The sequence below is a fragment of the Chenopodium album genome, chromosome 16 (assembly GCF_948465745.1).
Source record: "Chenopodium album chromosome 16, dcCheAlbu1.1, whole genome shotgun sequence".
NCBI lineage: Eukaryota > Viridiplantae > Streptophyta > Magnoliopsida > Caryophyllales > Amaranthaceae > Chenopodium > Chenopodium album.
This window is the reverse complement of record NC_137849.1, coordinates 20,695,712-20,718,341: the sequence shown is the minus strand read 5'-3', so window position 1 is coordinate 20,718,341 and position 22,630 is coordinate 20,695,712.

Here is a 22,630-nt window from a genome sequence, read left to right as displayed (position 1 = left end):
AAAATTGAAATTAAGAGGGTTATTATGTAGAAAAATCCATAGAAATTCAACCAACTTTCAGCAATCTTACGTGGACAATATGGTAAGAATAAGTTTGTATACCAATGCAAATAGGAAATTAATTTACATTTAAGTACTTTTTAGGGAAATTGTTCCAACTTGTACAATGAGAAAAAAAAAGGTTATTAAATTACCCCTTTTTAAAAGTTAGATTAATCTGCTAATACATCTTTTTCATAAGTAGTAATTCTACCTCTTCTCTTATACTCCCTCCACCTCTTAAAGTTTGTCCCATTTTCCATTTTGGGTGGCCCTAAATAATTTACTCATTTCATTCTTATACTAATTTTGATACCTATAAATTGACTAATATACCCCCATTTTTGTAGACTTTCCTTTTTTTAATTCTAATTTTGCCAAAAAAAAAAAATACTTGTTCCCACAACAAAGTACTATAATTTTTGTCTTTCTTGAATCTCCACTTTCTACTCTCTTGGGAATCATTTCTTACTCATTAATTTCTTTCTCTTCACTTCTTTCTCCTCACTTCTCTCTTATATTTGGTTTTTTTTTTTTTTCACTAAAGAACCCTAGTTTCTTCATCTTTCTCATCAAATCAACCATATTTTGGTTGATTTTTGTAGAAAAAATTGCGGATCAGTGTTGTAATTGGTGATTCAAAACAAAGCCCTACATTTATTTCGTGAGTCATTGCAATTCGAAGGTGATAGGTATCGTACGTGTTCTCGTTCTTCGCCCCATCTCTCTATCTGTGGTTGTGTTGATGATGACCTTGTTTATGATGGCTTTCATTTTGTGTTGAGCAATCTTTGTTTACTCATTTACATGGATTTATTCTAAGATCACTTCCCCTTAATTTTGTTGGATATGTTGCGGTTTTGTTGAGTAATTAAGTTTTTGGTTTGATATGTTGCGATTTTGTGGACAAATTGAGTTCATTACCCTCAATTTTTGGTTAGAAATGTTAATTTCATCTAGGTTTTACTATTACTCTGGTCTAGGGTTATACTGTGCATCTGATCTAGGGTTTCACTTTTGATGCTAATCATAATGTATTCAGTACTTCTCTTTAAGTAAAGGGAATGAATTTGAATTGTAGCCTTACTTTAAATGTTGGTAAGTTCCTTTTTTAGTGGCCTTACTTTGAATGCCTCATGAAAGAAGCACAAATTGGGAAACTACTATGATTGAACTTACATATGTCTAGAGCTGTCCATATCGGATATCCAATCTGATTTGATCCGAAATTTTCGACCGATTGGCAAAAAATCGATCTGAATATGATCTGAAAAAATCGGATATCCGGAATTTTGGATCGGATCAACGGATATCTGAACAAAATTTCTCATTAACCAAAAGAAGTATAGTAGCCCCATATTTATCAACAAAAGTGACACATTATTTTTTTTTAATAAACATTACTTAGTAATAATTACCACTCACTAGAAAATAATTTGCTATAGTTGGCAATCTTGTTTTGGAAAATCTGATCTATAAGAAATAAAGCATTATTGTTTTATACTTTGAATAAATTGACTCTAAAATGTAGCATATTCAAAGAATGAAAGAAAATATAGGATAAAGAACTTTAGATTCTTTGAGGGTGGTTGTCAAAACTCGGAATAGTAAAGCCCAAGTGACAGTTGTGAGAACAGTAGATTGCTAGTAGGCTACGACCTGTTGGGTGGCTCGATGGCTCTGTCTGTCTACCGCTCCGGTAGTCCGGTGAGGCGGTGGGAGTTGAGAGTGACTTTCACTCGGGAGTAGTTGAGGTGTATGGCTGCTGGATAGAGTTTAAGTGAATGGCTAGACTTTTAGGGAATTTTGACATATTGTATAAGAATATTTAATTATTTTTAATATAAAATCGGATCGGATCGGATAGCCGATTTTTCAAGATTTGTGATTCGAATCCGATCCGAAAATTTTCAAATATCCAATCCAAAATATCTAAAACACAAAAAGCCAGGATCGGATATCCTAAAATTTAAATCGGATTGACCGGATCATGATTCGAGTTAATCAGATCGGATATTTTGCCCACCTTTACACATTTCCATTTAACTTTCCATAGACTAAAATATATGACTTAAGTACTCTTGATATGCTAAATGTTAGAACACTTTTGTTGTCTGTATGGAGCACGTTAATTCTAGGACTTGGGTACTCTTGATATGCTCTTGTTACATTTTGACCTCTCCAATTTAATCATGTCCTCTGTATTAATTAAAGTAATCATGTGATGTTATTAGAGCATTATGTATTTGGTTATTCTTTGATGTGTTGCTTGTTTAATGTTCTAATTTGGTATACAATATGTTCCCATACAATTTTTCAAGCCAGTGTTATAATATTTTGTTCAGGCACTTAATTAACATGAATTTGTCCCTTAAATCAAAAGAGTCACACTCTGATCATAGTTATAGCTATGAGATGTTTAGACAACAAGCAAATTGTGGTCAAGAAGTAAATTAACCACCCAAATCAATTGAGAAACTTGGCTTAGATAAATAAAATTCTTCCCAACTTGTCCAAGTTTTTGCTGATTCTCAATCTAATTACTCCTCTAAATCATACCAATGCATTAATCGTGACTATAAATTAATGAGTGATTTTCTTTGTGAGCATAGCTACAGCAATGAGAATAGATTTGGGAAAACTAATGGTGGGAAACGGAAACCAGGCCAGATGTTAAATCGGATCAGTGGCCTCTTTGGTGTGCTAGGAGATATACAAGGAAAATGGGATTGCCTAGAGCTCTAATTTATAACTCTTTAGAGGAGGAGTCATATGGGAATTATAATCCTATTTGTTCTTATAAGAAATCTAACTCCTTTAAGGCTAACGTTGATTATGATAAGAAGACCCAAAGCTAATAATGATCTCTATCTACTTCTATCAACTTAAGTACTTGTAATGTATGGTTAATTAGATCAACATGGCATTAATCTTGTTGTTATTATCTATGCTGAAACTTATGAACATTTTCTATTAGCTGGTTGATTTGGAATTAAATATGATGATGATTAATATGTTAATTTTACTTAGCATGTTTAATTTGTTGGTTTTAACTTGGTTCTCATTGTATTCAATTATGGCATTAGTAGAATTGAATGTCCCTATTTTGTGAAATGAATCTGTTTGGCGCTATTTTAGTCATGATGAAAACCCTTATTCTAAGAAGACTTTAGGACCCACTTTTATATGTGTTTATTGTGTGGTTTACCTAGTTTAATCATTAGGTACCTTTTGCATATAGGGTCCACTTTATGATGTAACATGATTGTGAATTAAATTCAAAACAATACATCCTTCAATGGAAAATGGCAAGTTTTGAGACTAAGTCTGTGATGAAAACATTTTGCAATGAGAAAAATTTGTCTAGTCTACAATTCACATGATTGCATCAATGATCCTTGTGAAGGATTTATGTCTTTGTTAAGTGAAATTACTAGATATATCAATGGATCGTTATTATGGAAATAATAAGTTTGTTCTTTTGGGTCGTCATTGTCTGTTGCTAGATATGATAAATGGTTTTTGGACTAGTTAAATAGTCCAAAGCCCAATAGAATGGATCCTATAAGGTCACACATAAGGGTCATGAATTGAACAAAGCATGAATGGGCCTCATGAGGTAATAATAAGCCACTAAGTAGTAAGGCTAGTGTAGTTTGGATTGGAATAGGATTTTGGCCTAGGCTTCACATGGACTCTAATTATATATGAGATATATAAATAGAGGCCTTGCCTAGGTTAAGCATACAAGACACAGTTAACATATGCAATAAAGTGTGAAGCAAGCAACCAATCTCTCCCAACCCCTCTCTTACACGCCTCTTTCTCTCTACTCGTCCATACAACCATGCGGACCACCCAAGCAAGGTGGTTGCTCGTGGTGATGGAAGTGGTTCATATTGTTTCCTCACCTCTTCGTAGAAGGTAGATCTAAAGGTTCATTCTCAACTAACTAGCATTAGTGGAGGTTCAATCCTAGCCTATGCACCAAGTAGAGGAGCAACACTTGGAGCTCTATTCTCTCCCTAATTGATAGCCAATCTCATCATGGAAATCCACGCGTCAAAGGTATGAATTATGTGATTCTTTATGTGCTATGCTTGTAGATCTATCTTGTTTAGGTGCGAATGAATATGATTCGTGAAATTCCGATTATAGTACCTAAAACCCTACACCTCGCTGTAGGGAATATTTCAAGCATTACCCCAAACTTGAACCCCACTGTGATCATACACTTAAGCATGGTGGCGTCCAAAGGGAAGGAAGCTAGAGCAAAAGAGTCCCCAACAAGTTTTAGGAACTTGTAAACCATTCACGAGGTGAAGGTTACACCCCTTAACGATCCAGGAGATCGTCAACTCCAATAGGTCTGGAACCATGACTGGTGTTCGGGGATGAAGGTACAAATCTAACCTAAAAGAGATAGAACCTGCCCTAATAATAGGCCTCTACTTTATTCTTCTCGTATTCATGTGCGCTTTCTGACTAACATGCAATCAATAGATTAACCCTAAACCTGTTTAATCTATGTTGGTTGAATTTTAATGCACAAATAACTCTATTATTGGCGATCACTTGAATTATAATCATATTAACCCTAAACAAGATTATTAATTATCTTATTAAGCGTGATTACAACTACAAATTCCCTTTAAACATGCATAAAAGGTGTGATCAAGCAATAACAATAATAATACATCAAGCAACACAATAATCATCATAATTATAACAACAATAATCATAATAATCATGAACGCTAAAGCATAATAATAGCAAGATCTTGGGCATGATACTAACAAGATTAATAACAAACCCTAGCATGTCACTAAGCAATAAAAATCAAAGCTTTAACCCTAACATGATACTAACATGCTATTAGAAAGAATAGGAAGCATCATAATAATATACATGATATTAGACATTTAGTTATCCCTAAACATGATACTAGGAATCAACAAAACAATCTAAACATGATTTCTATATCATAATATCAATGAAACAATTAAAGCACTTACTTCGATGCCTCGTATCTCTTTCTAATTACAAAATGCACACGTTAGTAACTTCAAGGAAAATAATAAATCAAACAATTAAATTAAATAATGGAAATAGAGATTTGGGACCAAACCCTCAGAAATTATAATCTTTCACGTCAAGGGCGAAGGCAACTTCGAACTTGGCTAGGTGTGTCAAGAACTAATGTATGAGGAATTGTGTTTGAGGGAAGGTTTTGAAAAAGAATAGAGAGAGAAAGCTTCTAGCTTTAGAGAGAGAAAGAGAGGGATAATGATTATTGATTGTAGACTGTAGATTGTAGATGATCGAAAAACAAAGGTTTAAGGACCCTATTTATAACGAAAATCAGCCTGGATATGATAAAAAAAAATTAGAGGTCGAAAAGGAATAAAACACAACGCTGTCGCCGCGCGACAGGCCTGTTGCCAGGCAACAGCCTGTAGTGTGGCGCTGCAGACAATTTTTCCACACGTTTTCCTATTTCTGATAAAATTCAGCGCACAAGGGATAAAACTGTAATTTTATTTAAAATGCTTCTTTTATTCTAAATAAAACTCATAAAACTTATTTATCAATGCTAATCACATTAGGATTCAAAAGAACCTTCTAGAAAATTTTAAAAGACTATAATCAATCCTAATTGCATTAGGAATCATAAATCATAATGGGCCCTCCTCTAGATCATTGGGCCGCATATAAAAGTCAAATCGGGCCCAATTTAGTATTTTGGCCATAACTTCCTCATTATTCATGGGAATTGGTCTTATAATATATCGCTGGAAAGCTCTTTTCGAGCCCAATCCAACTACACCATTATTGGACCCTTTCCATGGACCAAACTAAACTGGATTGGCTGTTTTCATAAAATAGGTTTTCGAAAACAGAGAGAAAGAAAAGAAATAAAAACTAACCGCAACACTAAACTTTCCACACTTTCGCTTCATTCGATTATGATTTGACGTGAAAGGTATTCATCACCGGGTTTGGTTTTGGGGAGACACTTTTGGGTGTATACAGAAGCCCCCACTTTGACTGAGTTTGGAGAAACTTATGTTTCGAAAACAAAAGTCAAAGTAGGGATAGGGATGGAGAATGATTCAGAACGTTCTGCGATCCTAAATCACTCTTATAACGTCGATACTTGCAAACTAGCGTTAGTTAAACAGATAAAAGAGTTAAGAAACGCGTATCTTGCACCGTCGAGCACACGTCTTTGAAGGTAACCGATTTGTTGTGACGATCTTCCTCAAGCTAGGGTATACCACCTGAAGACTGCTACGCTTGTAACTGCCTCCAATTTCCGCTGTGATAGTATTCTGCAAGCTAGAGAACACTATCGAAGATTTCTTCGCTTGAAACGATCTTTTACCGCCTTGTGACCATCTTCCGCAAGCTAGGGAACATGATCGAAGAAAAATTCGCTTGAAATCACCTCCTGTTGTTTGTGACAACCCTCCGCAAGTTAGGGAACGTCGTCGACCAATGCTGCTACATCTCGAGCCTTTTCCTTGAATCATAGTGACGACCTTCCCAATCATAGCAAAAGTCGTTGAAGACCGCCTCATCACGAACCACTCTTCTCAAATCTTGGTGACAACCTCCACAATCTTAGCGAATGTCGTCGAAGACCGCCCATCTCGTGCTATCTTCTTAAATCTTGGTGATAACCTCCACAATCTTAGCGAATGTTGTCGAAGACCGCCCATCTCGCGCTATCTTCTCAAATCTTGGTGACAACCTCCACAATCTTAGCGAATGCTGTCGAAGACCGCCCATCTTGTGATATCTTCTCAAATCTTGGTGACAACCTCCACAATCTTAGCGAATGCTGTCGAAGACCGCCCATCTCGTGCTATCTTCTCAAATCTTGGTGACAACCTCCACAATCTTAGCGAACGCTGTCGAAGATAACTTCGCTTGAAGTCATCCTCAGTTGTTACGATAATGTTCCAAAGAAAATTACCGAAGACCAACGCTTGTCGATCTTAAAGCTCGCTTGAACTTTGCTGTTGCAAAAATTTTTTTGCTGTAATTTTCGCGGTGCCAATACGTCGGCACATTTTTGCTGTTTGTGAACCATTATGTCGGTGCCTTCTGCTGCTTGTGAACCATTATGTCGGTGCCCTTGCGATGAGCCAATGTTTAGGCGCTTCAAGCTAAGTGAGACGATCTTTCATCAGGTCGATCACCTATTGTGATTGTAATCGAGCCGATTACTTAATCATGTCAAATTGCTTATATGGGCTAACTGGCGTACCAAGGAACCCGAAATTGCTGCATAAGGTCCATATAGTCACTTATGAGGGCCATGTATCCTGTTGCCGCACCGGCGCACACTGGAAATTACTGTCGCTGTAATTCTGCTCTGTCGCTGATCGATAGATGTTGTCGCCAGGCGACATCCTTGTCGTCTTGTGCTGAAGTCGGGTCTTCCTTATTTTTCTCTTGCTGCTGTTGTTCGTTGCTCGGTTTCGCTCGGAAATTTGAACTTGGTCGTTTCCTTTCAACCAAATCCGCTCAAATCTTTTGTAAATTAAAGCTCTTTATCTCTAATTTACTAATCTATGTAACTCCTCTCATCTTGGAAGAATCTCATGTGTCATATTCGCGATTTTTCGAAAAAATCCAAGAGTGTTCTTGCTTGCTGGGATGCACCTGCATTTATATTTTGGACTATAGGACTTTGCTTATCTTTCTTTAGGGTTGTCCTAAGACTTAGTGTTGCTTGACTCATTGACTTGACATGACTTAAGGTATAAACTTTACTTAATGATGACTCACTTCGTGTGACTCGTGTGTGCATAGTGTTGACTCATGAAGCTCGATATGTACATGACTCGAAATGCAGAAAAACAAAAATTTCTGTCATTTTTGTGGAGGGCACCGACTTTCTCCCGAAAAAGAAAGACGCAAAAAGGAAGAAGTTTTTGATGGTGCATGTTGAATGAGCTTAGTCAAACGTTGTTTGATACTATCTCTCGAGGTGCAAGGATTAACTCATCCTAGGTTATCTCAATTGTTGACTCAATGATGAAAGTATTTGGGTAACTTAGGCACGGAGGCTAAGCACTTCATACTTTGTGATGCAATGATGAGTGATGAGTGATTTTGTTATGACAAAGTATGCTTCAATGTTGTGTTAAGATTTCATGACAAAGGGTTCCTAAGGGAAGGACTATTTGGTCATGTATATGTGATGTGTGTGAAAGTGACACTACAGTTAGGCTGCAAAGGCTAAGTGTATGGAAAAAGTATTTTGAGAAGAGTCAAATGATGGTGACTCTCAGGCTAGGTAAGCTAATAATGTAGGGATCAAGCCCCCAAGTCTAGCTCTAAATGGAAAGGGATGAGCATAGGAGATCTCTTAATGTGATCAATTATGAATGTAAACATGAATGCATTTTTATTACGGCCACACCCCTTTGTGAGGTTGCCTACGTAACCGTTAGGAATCAGGCCGAACGTAGCTCTAGCTGAACCTCGCACAAGTATGTGTATTCCTTAAAGAGGTCTTTTGAGGGTTGTAACGTGGTTAGGCTAAAGGTTATAGAAGAAGGGGATAAAGGCTCAAGACCCTAGATAAGCCCCCAAGGTGTGCAACCTTACTTTTGAATCTTTGTATTTTTATGCTTGAGGTTTTTCATTTTTGAACTCTCTTTTATATTTTTGCTCTCTATTTTTTTTTGCTTTGTCATTTTTTTTTATTTGGATAAGTGTGGGCAATCCTGATCATGCGGTCTATCACTCACTTGGAATTCATGTTTCTCAGGCACGGTACCGAGCACTCAATAAGAGACACAATCTGAGACGTGTTCATATCAAAGACATGTTCACGTCAATGACATTGAAACACTTGCCCTTTTGTACACTTTTATTACTTTATTCTTTTGAAATTTTTATAAAATCACTCAAGCTTTTATTTTTTTGAAAATTGCATAAATTGCACACTATCCCATCCCAAGGTTAGGTAGATGTGGGTTGAAGAAAGAAAGGCCTATCGTTAAGTGAGGCTCAAAGTGGTTTATCAAAAAAGGATTATATATTTGAAGGGTGAAAGGTGATATGATGTGGCTACAAGGGGTGCCTCAAATAATTGGTATACCTTATGCTTAGTTTGACATGCTTTTTTTTTTTTTTTTTTTTTTTTTTTTTTTTTTTTTTTTTTAATGAATGCAATGCAATGCAATGATCATATGAAAGAAGAAGAAATGCTCATTTTATTTAAAAAGTGAAAAAAGAAAAGTCTTACAAAGTAAATCTAAGGAAAATAGAAAGTGTCTATGCTAGACTTATTGGGGAAGGGAAGAATGAAAAAGAAACAGAAAAAAAGTTCATGAAATCTTGTGTTGAAGCTCGCCTTGTGTCATCACTTGCTCTTCTTGCTAGCTGGAGGTATGGGAAGCTTGTTATTATCGATCAAATGTTGAATAGCCTCTTTTAGCTTCCAACATCTCTCAGTAGTATGACCCCTACCTTGATGGTACCTGCAATGTGAATTTGGGTTCCAACTAGGCAATCTCTTCTCAGGTGCGGGATCTTGAATAGGTCCAATGGGAGTAATGAGTCCCTTGGCATGGAGTCGGTCAAAAGCAATATCATAGCTCATCCCAATGGGGGTGAAGTCTTTCCTTAGTTGTTTCTTAGATCATTGGTTATCCATGGCTAAGACTTCACTGAGATCAAAGGTACTAACATTGTTACTAGGATGGGCGTTTTCGGAAGAAGAAGGATTGTCATTCTTCTTTCCTTTCCAGCCACTGTGGTTACTATTGTTAGCAGCTTTTTTCTTTGCGAGGTCATCTTCGATCTCGATGCCTATGTCATAGACGGCCTTAAAAGTGTTCAAGTTGTGTTGATATTTTAAGTGCTTTGAATACTTTTCTTGTAAATTTTTTATGAACATCCTCACGGATTCTTTTTCGGTAGGGACTTCGATCATGTTAGCAGAAGTTTCCCTCCATTTGTTGAAGAAGGAGGTGAACCCTTCGTTCTCTTTTTGCTTTAGCATCTCAAGTTGTCTATGATCGGTTTCGATTTGAATATTACACTTGTATCTATCAATGAAAGCATTTTTTATTCCATCCCAGGTAGAGGTCTTCTCTTTATCAAGGGAGAAAAACCAATGTTGACAAATGGTTTCAAGAGATAGTGAGAATAAAGAGTGAAAAATATTCTTATCAATCCCTTTAATATTCATTACAGTTTTAAAGGACCTTAAATGAAAGTAAGGATTGTCAGTTGGCTTAAACTTAGGGATGTCATTGGCATTGAACTTCTGCGGAAGAAGCTCCTTGTCCACTGAGACCCCTTGTGAGCTAATGCCCTGGAATCTATAGTCATTGGATATTTTTCTCAAGCTTTCTTGCATGAGCTCTATTTGTTGTTGCTTCACAGGATCATTGATTTGGAGGGTTAAAGCCTTCAACACCTCAGTCACGTTAGCCATTTCCTTCTTAAGCTCATTGACTTCTTCTTGATTTGCCATTATCTTCTTAGCTTTTCTTTTTTGACCGACTGGTTTATTAAAAAGTTGAACTTGAACGAAGGTGTTGTCCTTGATTAATCGCCCTTCTCTCCTTGACCAAGTACTGTGGAAAGGAAAATTAGGGGTAAGCTTTTTTATTATTTTTAGCTCAAGCTTTATTCAACATGCAATAGATGGAAGGAGGTTGGAAGAATGTGATATGGAGAAAGCATGTAGAGAATGGAAAGATGATGTAGATGGAGAGATATAGAAGAATTAGGAATAGAATGGACCCCCAATTCAAATGACGGAAAAGACGACTCATGCATGAACCTAAGACATGGTCTTAGTGTCATATTCACAAAGTGTGTGCTAATACTAGTGAGTGTAGGTGAGATGTTAAGACTTGTGTCATGACCATGTGGCTGAACTATGTGACTAGACTCAAGCAAAGACTAAGTTAAGACCTCACATATATGCATTAAACTGAACAGGCTGTGGTAGTTTAGTCATAACTTTTAATCTGTGACTCTGATTGGGACAAAACCAAGCCAAATTAAAGATAATACTCGGGGCTACAGATCCATAGGTTGTACTACTCGTAGTTCTTCTTACAACTCCGTCTATGACCAAAACAAGTTGACGCTTGTGCAGTATACGGGAATAAAAATCCAGGTTGACTCAAAGGAAGTATGACTCGATTTCAGACATATTTATTAGCTCAAATTAATTAATCAATTAATTAAGCAAAGTCCTTTAGTCTTTGGTTAGTTTATTTAAGCATATTCATAATTATAAGTCAAACCAAACGGTTATTTTAATCACATATAAGTATGCACAAGCAAATAATGCACAAGTAGTCAAGTAGTCACAACATGATGCAATGAGTTTGCAACCTAACCATGGCTCTAGTTATCTAAAGTTCGGGATATGGGTTAGTCAAAGAGGGTCCATGGTTATGAGTCCGGATGCACCGCGCGGAAGCCTTACCTTTGGAAGGGTTGGCGCGAGTGGATGGGACCCCGCGAGTAAAACTCGCTTCTATGGTTTGGTGAATTCAACATTCTCGGATGTACCCTTTGTTGCTCAAAGCGTTCAATCAGGTAGATGGAGCATGAATTCCCAGAGGGTTATGTCCATATGTAGAACACATATGGGTTTCAGAAAAGTGAGAAAAACTCAATCAGGAAGTAAAATCGAGCCAACAGTGCTAGAACTGGTCGAAATTAGAACTCATATTTCTGGCTCGGTATTGGAAGAACGCAGCGCCAGCCAACAGAGACTGTCGCCGCGATATAGCCTTGTCGCCTGGAGACAGAATTGTCGCTCGGCGACAGAGCCATATCTTCGGCGACAGGCTCTGTTTTCTAGACGCCAGTTCCTACATGCCTTAGCAGCTTTCTGTGTTCGTAAAATTTTCCAGTTTTTTGCAGCATTATTTTGGTTATAGTTGTGAAAGATATTTCTCAAATTTCCTACGTGTAAAAATCCTATGTTTTTTGACTCATTACGGATGGTCTTTCCAATGAGAACCTTTTTTATGCATATGACAATAATGTTAATCAAAATTACGCACATGAAATACTTAGAACTTTTCGAGTTTCATCCACTCATTCTAAATAATTGCCAAAATAAATTTTAGAAATTAGAATAGAAATCCTCCCCAGTGGATTCGCCCAAAACTGTAGGGAATATTTCAAGCATTACCCCAAACTTGAACCCCACTGTGATCATACACTTAAGCATGGTGGCGTCCAAAGGGAAGGAAGCTAGAGCAAAAGAGTCGCCAACAAGTTTTAGGAACTTGTAAACCGTTCACTAGGTGAAGGTTACACCCCTTAACGATCCAGGAGATTGTCAACTCCAATAGGTCTGGAACCATGACTGGTGTTCGGGGATGAAGGTACAAATCTAACCTAAAAGAGATAGAACCTGCCCTAATAATAGGCCTCTACTTTATTCTTCTCGTATTCATGTGCGCTTTCTGACTAACATGCAATCAATAGATTAACCCTAAACCTGTTTAATCTATGTTGGTTGAATTTTAATGCACAAATAACTCTATTATTGGCGATCACTTGAATTATAATCTTATTAACCCTAAACAAGATTATTAATTATCTTATTAAGCGTGATTACAAGTACAAATTCCCTTTAAACATGCATAAAAGGTGTGATCAAGCAATAACAATAATAATACATCAAGCAACATAATAATCATCATAATTATAACAACAATAATCATAATAATCATGACCATAATCATATCAACGCTAAAGCATAATAATAGCAAGATCCTGGGCATGATACTAACAAGATTAATAACAAACCCTAGCATGTCACTAAGCAATAAAAATCAAAGCTTTAACCCTAACATGATACTAACATGCTATTAGAAAGAATAGGAAGCATCATAATAATATACATGATATTAGAAATTTAGTTATCTGTAAACATGATACTAGGAAGCAATAAAACATCCTAACATGATACTAGGAATCAACAAAACAATCTAAACATGATTTCTATATCGTAATATCAATGAAACAATTAAAGCACTTACTTCGATGTCTCGTATCTCTTTCTAATTACAAAATACACACGTTAGTAACTTCAAGGAAAATAATAAATCAAATAATTAAATTAAATAATGGAAATAGAGATTTGGGACCAAACCCTTAGAAATTATAACCTTTCACGTCTAGGGCGAAGGCAACTTCGAACTTGGCTAGGTGTGTCAAGAACTAATGTCTGAGGAATTGTGTTTGAGGGAAGGTTTAGAAAAAGAATAGAGAGAGAAAGCTTCTAGCTTTAGAGAGAGAAAGAGAGGGATAATGATTGTTGATTGTAGACTGTAGATTGTAGATGATCGAAAAACGGAGGTTTAAGGACCCTATTTATAATAAAAATCAGCCCGGATATGATAAAAAAGAATCAGAGTTCGAAAAGGAATAAGACACGACGTTGTCGCCGCAATAGCCCTTGTCGCCGCGCGATAGCCCCTGTCGCCGAGCGACAGGTGTGTCACTGCGCGACAGGCCTGTCGCCAGGCGACAGCCTGTAGTGCGGCGCTGTAGACAATTTTTCCACACGTTTTCCTATTTCTGATAAAATTCAGCGCACGAGGGATAAAACTATAATTTTATTTAAAACGCTTCTTTTATTCTAAATAAAACTCATAAAACTCATTTATCAATGCTAATCACATTAGGATTCAAAAGAACCTTCTAGAAAATTCTAAAAGACTATAATCAATCCTAATTGCATTAGGAATCATATATCATAATGGGCCCTTCTTTAGATCATTGGGCCGCATATAAAAGTCAAATCGGACCCAGTTTAGTATTTTGGCCATAACATCCTCATTATTCATCGGAATTGGTCTTATAATATATCGCTGGAAAGCTCTTTTCGAGCCCAATCCAACTACACCATTATTGGACCCTTGCCATGGACCAAACTAAACTGGATTTTCTGTTTTCATAAAATAGGTTTTCGAAAACAGAGAGAAAGAAAAGAAATAAAAACTAACCGCAACACTAAACTTTCCACACTTTCCCTTCATTCGATTATGATTCTACGTGAAAGGTATTCATCACCGGGTTTGGTTTTGGGGAGACACTTTTGGGTGTCTACACTCGCACAAAATGTGATTGTTGATCGGTTATTTATAGTTGGATCATCAGGTACCATTGTTTATTTGCGTTCCTTATCTGCCTTCAATGATCATATTGGAATGTCTGAGACTTTTGCTGATTGCATGATTTGATGATGGCTATGTTGTACAATTGATGGGGTGTTTGGCTCATCGTGACCATTGATGTTACCTTCAATCATACAACCCATCAGTTGAAACTACATACCTTGTTTTGTGTAGTTTGTTGTAATGAAATGGTTTTGTTAGTGGCATGTTAATCAATGATGAAAACTTTTATCCTGGGAAGGCTTTAGGACACTTTAGTGCTTGTCTTTGCTGTTTGGTTTACCTAGTTTAACTATCAGGTGCCTTTTGTGCAAAAGTGATTGCTGATAGGTTATTTTAGTTTAACCATAAGGTACCAAAGTTAATCGGGTTCCTTATTAGCCTTTAATGATGTTTTGGGATTATCCGAGACTACTTATTTGCTCCTTTGTTGCCTGCTATGTTGTTGAAATTGTTGGGGTGTTTGGCTCATTGTATCCATTGGTGTTACCTTCAATCATACAACCCAACCATTGCAACAACATAACTTGTATTAATAATGTTTTTGACAATGATGAGTCCTTTCATATAAGCTGATAAAATTAATTTTAAATGCCCAATTTTCTTGAATACCTTAACATTCCCAGTCAGTCAATGACTAAAAAATTTTATTATGAGTGCTCTTGAATATTATTGGCTTTTTAACATTTCAATGTCTATGATGGCTTGGGGAAATCTGATTTCAATTCGTTATTTATTTTCAAATCAAAGTTGATTTAAACAAAGTACTTTTTTTCATTTCATAACTCAAAAGTGAGTACAAGCTTTAAGTGTTGTACTTTGTACATCAAAATATTTATCTTTCATTTCTACGTTTAAAAGCAATTAAGAACAAACTTTCTTCCTAGATTGAACCCAAAAAGTTGTCTTCCATCTGCCCCGGCCCTACTTTATTAAACTTTTGCATGTGAAGTACTTGCCTCATGATCATTTGCCATTACAATTGGGTGTTGTATTGCAGCTGTTTGTGTGTCTTCATTTTTCTGATCTTCATCTTCTTAATCTGGTTTATTTATGTGCACTCTCTCCTATGCATAAATGACAACCGATATTGAAGCTTGTATGTCATCTTGTAATCTTCCCAACCTTGATCTCTAGTCTGTTGGTAGTTGGTTGAGATCGTATTCAAACATCTCCCCATCATTATCAACACTTAAGTCAGCATCATCTTCTTCCATTCCATGATTCAAATCAAAATTGAAGTATGAGGCCATTAATATGGAGAGGCAATGACGTTTAAGGGTTTATTTTAATTTTTGTTAGATTTGTATGTGTGAGAATTCGATGACTTTACTATACAGTGATTTGAAAATTCGAGAATGAGTGACTTTTATACTTGTACAGTAATTTGAATGAAAATTCAGAATTCACTTCCTTCTTTGCTAAATCATCAGTCTGTATACTTTATATTTATTGGCTGTTTAAATTAAGTTCTGTAATCTTATTGGTTAAAAAGAAATCACATGGATTATTCTTTGTTTTGTTGTAATTTTAATTTACTGGCTCTTAAAAAAAGACAAAAACCCCAAAGCTTTTCCTTGGAAAACCAGTTGTAATAAAGCAAAAGAACTCTCTCTCTCTCTGTTTACAATCATTGGGTTTTCACTTTCTAATGTACTTTTATAACTACTCCCTCCAAACTTTAATTTATGTGAAAAATCACTAAAATGGGACAAACATTAAGGGACAGAGGGAGTAATACTCCTTACCACTTGTTCTCTTCAACTTGTTTCACATACTTATTACTTAATCTTAATAAATTATGATAAAACAAGAGACATTCTGATTAGATTATATAAGAACTTTTAATTATTATTACTTATTGCTAAATATCGTTAATTGCGTATTAAATAAATTACATCTTTGAAAAAAAACACGATGAGACTAATCTTACAAGATCCAATTTAATCATGTTTTTCTTCAGAGAATAGTATTAAAATACGGTCAAAGTTTAGTCAGTTTGATAAATCAGATCAGACCAAACCAGATAATAAAAATTCAAATCAAACAGATCAGACCTTATTAAAATCATACCAGATCTCCTTATTTGAAGTGAAGAGAACAAGTGCTAACTCTTCTTTATATTTCAAAACACGCTATATTCTATAGTTACCCAAATGATACATACTACATTTGTATTTATTTAATTTTAGGTTACATATTTTTTGTGTTTGTTTTAATTTTCATTTGAACTCTTGACCTCTTGAACATATTAGGGTTCTCTAACCATTACGAGTTGCATCTTAAGTGTGATATTTATTCTAGTTTTTAAGTGTAAAAAATATTTCAATTATAAAGTTTACCAATCTATTAGAATATTATATAATATTTTTATAATTGTATAAAATTGTAACAGATAACCCACCCTCTATAAAAGGTGGATTACCCCCACACTTTTACCACAAAATTCTTATTATCTCCTCACCTTCATTTCATACAAATTAATTTTTCTACTTACTCCATTTTTCCCGATCACCATGCTCCTTGCCAGCAATTGAAATCCCCACACTCACCTTTGAAGAAGATTTTAGAAAATTAAACCTATACTTAGTTTTAATTAAGGCCCTAATGGTTTTATTAATGGAAATGATGATTTTCATCATTATACACATATAAAGCTCAGATTTTCTAATTAAGAAAACAAAATGCACATGATTTTCGTAGTATTTCAAGTTTTTTGGAATGCATTCTGTTACACGAAATGTTCTTTTAGTCTTATCATTAATCTATGTTATTATTATTCTTGTTATTGTTATTGTTGTTGGTGGTAAGGTAGCAATAGTAGTCGTAGAATATAGCTAGCTATTGTTATTATTATCGTTGTTATTGTTGTTGTTGTTGTTGTTGTTGTTTTCAGGTAACGTTATTATTATGATTTATTAGCTTAATTATACGTAACCCATAATAATAATGATCTAAGGAAGAAAAGTAAAATATTATTTAACGGTTTATTATTATGATTATAATTAGATTATTTTAATTAACACTTGCTTAATTTGCTTAATAATAATATTTATTTGATTGTAGTTAAGATGGCAGACTTGATGAAAAGAAAATTCGACGCATTAGACTTTTCCAGACATAATTATCTTGAATGGACAATTGATGCACAAATGAATGTAAAAGCTCAAGGATTGAACATACAATTACAGAAATTACCATACCAAGGAGCGGAAAAAAAGATGCCCTTGCTCAAGCAAAACACCCATTAAATCAAGAGAAAGAAAAAGTTATAGTTCTCTTGAGGCTTCATTTACATAACAGTTTGAAAACTGAACATTTAATGGCGGAAAATCCCAAAGAATTGTGGGATAGACTGAAAGGAGGTTTGACTACCACAAAAGGTACTCATTTCTTTAGCACAATTTGACTGGACAAACCTACAGTGAGTAAGATTAATTGATGGATTATTTTTGGCGAAATATTCAAACCAAGCGGTGAAAATGATAGTAAAATAATAGAATCATTTAAATGATCGGTAAAATTACCTTATATGCAAGCGATGTGTGATAACATATTAAATACTATGTAAATACTAAATGGATTATTAATATTCTTTTATTTAGGTTCAATTTTTAGGCAAAAGTTAAAGAAATTTTAAAAATATGTAGTTAACATAAGAACATCGTATTTGGTTATTACTTTTTTTTTTTTCAATTTACACCAATTTCCTTGTATGGCCACATGCACTCATCAATCCAAATCAAATTCAAATATGTAATCAAAGGTATAAAACTATTGTGGATTAAAGTCTCCATTTGGTGGACGTAAAACCTAAGAATAATCTTTAAATCTAAAAACTTTCATTATTTTGTCAAAAAATTGAGTGTTTCCATAATTCCATTAGACTGCAAAACATAATTATTCAAATTTAAATAAGACAACAATTTGAGTAAATAAAAATGTAATGCCCCGACTTCTCGTGACCTTAATTGGCATTACTAAACCGTACTTAACTCGTCATTTGCAGCGAAATTAATCATAATCATTAATCTCGTAAAAACCTGTGGGTTATGGACCCACAAATAAACATACTCCTTAATCAGAATACAACTCCAATCTACCTTACTGTAATAAAAATAATCTATCTCTCGATAATACATTATCTATGATCATAAGCCTTGATTCCCTAATTCCTCGACACTGCAAATTCCTTTAATTCCCTAGCCTTTGACTAACTTGAGCTCCATCATCATCATACACCATTCCTGTAAATATCCATAAAAATACAAAACAGAGAAAACACAGGAAGTTCCAAAAATGAGTGGAAAACTCAGTAACATACTCTAGCATGTAAACCATTTTTTCTTTCAAAATCATTTGGACACATGTCATTTATAAATAGTTGTTAAGAATTAATCTAATATCATCATTTTTAAAAGTTGTGTCAGCAAGGATCATTCCCTTTACATAGGGCCATAGGTAAGTGCAGGTTTTAGACATAACATAACTTTCATTCGTATGGGAATGTTTTTCCCATTTCATTAACATACTTTCCTCCACCTATAACTCACCCATTTACTATGTTCAGTTCATTTTCTAATGTCGACAAAAGTGACATCTATCGTATCATATTAAATTATTTCAGAACAACTTTATACTTCATATAAATTCATAGCACATTGTCACATTTCATAATCATTCATTCATAAGATTTAATAAAATCATCATAATCAATAAACATTAAACATTTAACAGGGGTAGGACGTCCCCCTACTATCAGGGGGAGCCAATGCTCCTTACATATTAGGGGGAGCCAGTGCTCTTTACAGGGGAAACCAGTGCTTCTTAAAGGGGAATATCAAGAATGGGCCAATGCCTTAGGGGAGCCATTGCTCAATCATAACTGATCAAATTTACATTTCTTATAAATTAACAAAATAACAAGAACAACACTCATTCATAGCACCTTGTAAAATTATAAGACATTTTTACAATCAATCGTACAATTCAATATATTGTAAAACTCATCAATACAATATTCTTGTGAGTTCTCATAAGTCCTTTGCTAGAATTCATGTATTTATAACCTTTTGATGGACATGCTAGTCCCTGGATAGTATGACATGGCGGAACGTCTTCCACGATGGACAGGTGCCCATAACTAGATTTGGCAATCCTAACCCGACCTGAATGACCCGACCCAAATGACCTGACCTGTGATCCGAAATTGACCCAAAAACGTAGACCCGAAATTGACCCAAACACAAAGATAACCCGACTCGACCCATACCTAACCCGAAGTAGAGTTGACCCGAACTTAACCCGATACCCGAATTGACCAGACCCGAATTAACCCGACTCGAAGTTGACCCGATACACGAATTGACCCGACCCAAAATTGACCCGATACCCGAAGTGACCCGACCTGATTTTCACCCGAATTTATTGACCCGATCGGACCCAAAACCCGAAGCGACCCGAACTATACCCGAAATGACCCTATCCAAAATTAACAAATACTCAAAATTACCTAACTGATTTAGGGCTTAATTACTTTACCCAAATAAATATTTATCGAAATTAACCTAAATTAAACAGTATTGTAATGTGTGTGTAATATTGTTGAAATGTGCATGTAATTTAGTACTCGTAAAGTCGTAATTCATAAAGAGTTCCATTTGATTAGGAACACTAGTTATTGTTATAGTTATTATTACTATTACTCTTAGCTTCTTTTAAGTGTTACATTGAATTTTTTTTCCACTATTCACTTTATCTAATTTGAATTTTAACCAATTTAATGACAATTATCAACTTATCATACATATGAAACAATACAATCTTGTATATATAGTACTGTTGGAATTGTCTAATGAATATATTATTAGTATTCAATTGTTATACTTTATACTTATTGATAATTATAATATATTATTGGTCAAATTTCTACATCGATATAGATGAAGATTGACCTAACCCGAACTCAACCCAACCCGAATTTGACCCGACCCGAACTTGACCCGATAATTGGACCCGAAGACTGACCCGACCCAAATTGACCCGGCTCAAAATGACTAGACCCGAACTCAACCCGACTTGAACTCGACCCGAAGTGATGACCCGATACCCGACCCGACTCGACCCGAATTACTATTGACCCAAAACTGACCCGAAACCCAAATTGACCCAACCCGACCCGAATATTAATTGATCTGAAATTGACCTGACCCGAACTAACCCAACCCGTACCCGACCCAAACGATCCATATGTCAGGTCTGCCCATAACATAGAGCAGGTTCTCGATAGAGTTGGGCCAGTGCCCCATGGGTACATGCATTGCATGACCGAAACATAACATAGGCCACGTTCTTTAGAGCTGCTCTGCTCTGCTGAGTCCTGCTCTGCTCTCCTGAGTTTTGTTCTGCTCTGCTCTACTCTGTCCTACTCTGCTTAAAATTAATAATTGATATTGAATTATTATAATAATAATAATAATTAGTATTTAGTAATAATAAAAAATAATTAATATTTCATAATTATGTTTAATATTTAATAATAATAATAATAATAAATAAAGTAATTAATATTTAATAATAATAATAATTAATATTTGATAATAATAATAACAATAAATAATTAATATTTAATAATAATTATAATAATAATAATTAATATATAATAATATTATTTAATTATTATAACAATAATGCAATAATAACAATAGTGATAATAATAATAGTAATAATAAAAATAGTACTGGTAGTAGTAGTAATAGTAATAGTAATAATAAAAATAATAATAATAATAATGCGATAATAATATTAATAGTAGTAGTAGTAATAACAACAACAACAACAACAACAACAACAATAATAATAATAATAATAATAATAATAATAATAATAATAATAATAATAATAATAATAATGAAATGTGTCGGCTCGGTTCCGTTCTACTGAGATCTGCTGTGCTTTGCTGATTCCTTCTCTGCTCTGCCCAGAAGCCAAACGAACTAGGTCTTTCACTTTCATTTATCATGTTGTGTAACTTTTAATAAATTATTTATACATTATTAACATACTTTATTTCGTGAGATCCAAAGTCAATAAAACATCATTCATAAAATCATTCATATAAAATCATATGACTAAAATAAAGTCATTAAACATATTTACTGTCCCGCAAGTAATTCAAAACATATCTAAAGATATAAATAACTTTCTAATAAAAGTGACATCATGACGTAGGGAAAAGTAGGTCGTTATCTAATCTTCCCTAGAGCCAAACAAATTTATAATCACTTAACAAACCTAAATACGAGTATAGAGGAAAGTCAAGGGTCGAACCCCTAGGAACGGTTATGTTCAAGTATTTCCAATCTATGCCTAAACTAGGTCGAACTCAAGGGTAAAGAGGTAACACTAAACAACTACTAAACAAGTAAACAAACAAATGAAACACTAGGGAATGGGGGTCAACAAGAAATCATGACAATTGCAAAATTAGGGAAGAATATGCCAATTAATGGTTGTGAAGACTAATGATAAGAGCTATCAATTGGAATCAAAGAGCTATCTTCTATAAGTCAAGCTAGGGTTCACTATGAATGACTAACAAGGAGAATCACAATCCAAACCAATCAATAACTGCAATTCCTAAATCAATGGGTCGTGTCATTGGCAATCGCAATGCAATCTAGTATAATTCTCAAGGCCTAATCAAACTACACACATACAAACTTTCATTAATCACTTTAATCTCAACAATCAATCAACACAATTCCCAAATTAATCACAATCAATCAATCATATAAGTTTCACTCAATCCCTAGCCAAACAACTACTCAAGAACCATCATCTAATCAACAAGTAACTAAAGAAACCAAGAATCAACAAAATATGAAGAACAATTACACTAATCAAGATCAAACATCAAAATCAAATCAAACAAATATGAAATTAAACAAAGCAATAAAATGAGATAGAGTTAGAAATCCTCATTGATTGATTATGGAGATCTTCAATACAATTGTCACCTTGAATCTTTAATCTCTCAAATCCCCAATGAAATTCCTCACTTTCTCTCTCTAAATCTGGAAAAATGTCTGAAGTACTAGAAAAATGTCATCCCCCAAAAAAGGAAAAGTCAAGGGGTATAAATAGTAAAACAAAAATAAGGGGACGGAATGCAACGGTGCGCGCGCACAACAGCCCCATGCACGCGCACACAGAGGTCTGCGCACATGCACAGGGGGGTCTGCGCACACGCACCCCTGCTACACTCTTGTGGCGCGTGGTTCCTCTTGTGCTAGCTCGTGGCCCCTTGCGTGAAGCTTCGCTCCTAGTGCTCTCGTGCATCCTTATGGACGACGCTCTCGTGATAATGCTCGCGAGGAGGGCAACCCTTGAACTTCACAAAATTACGT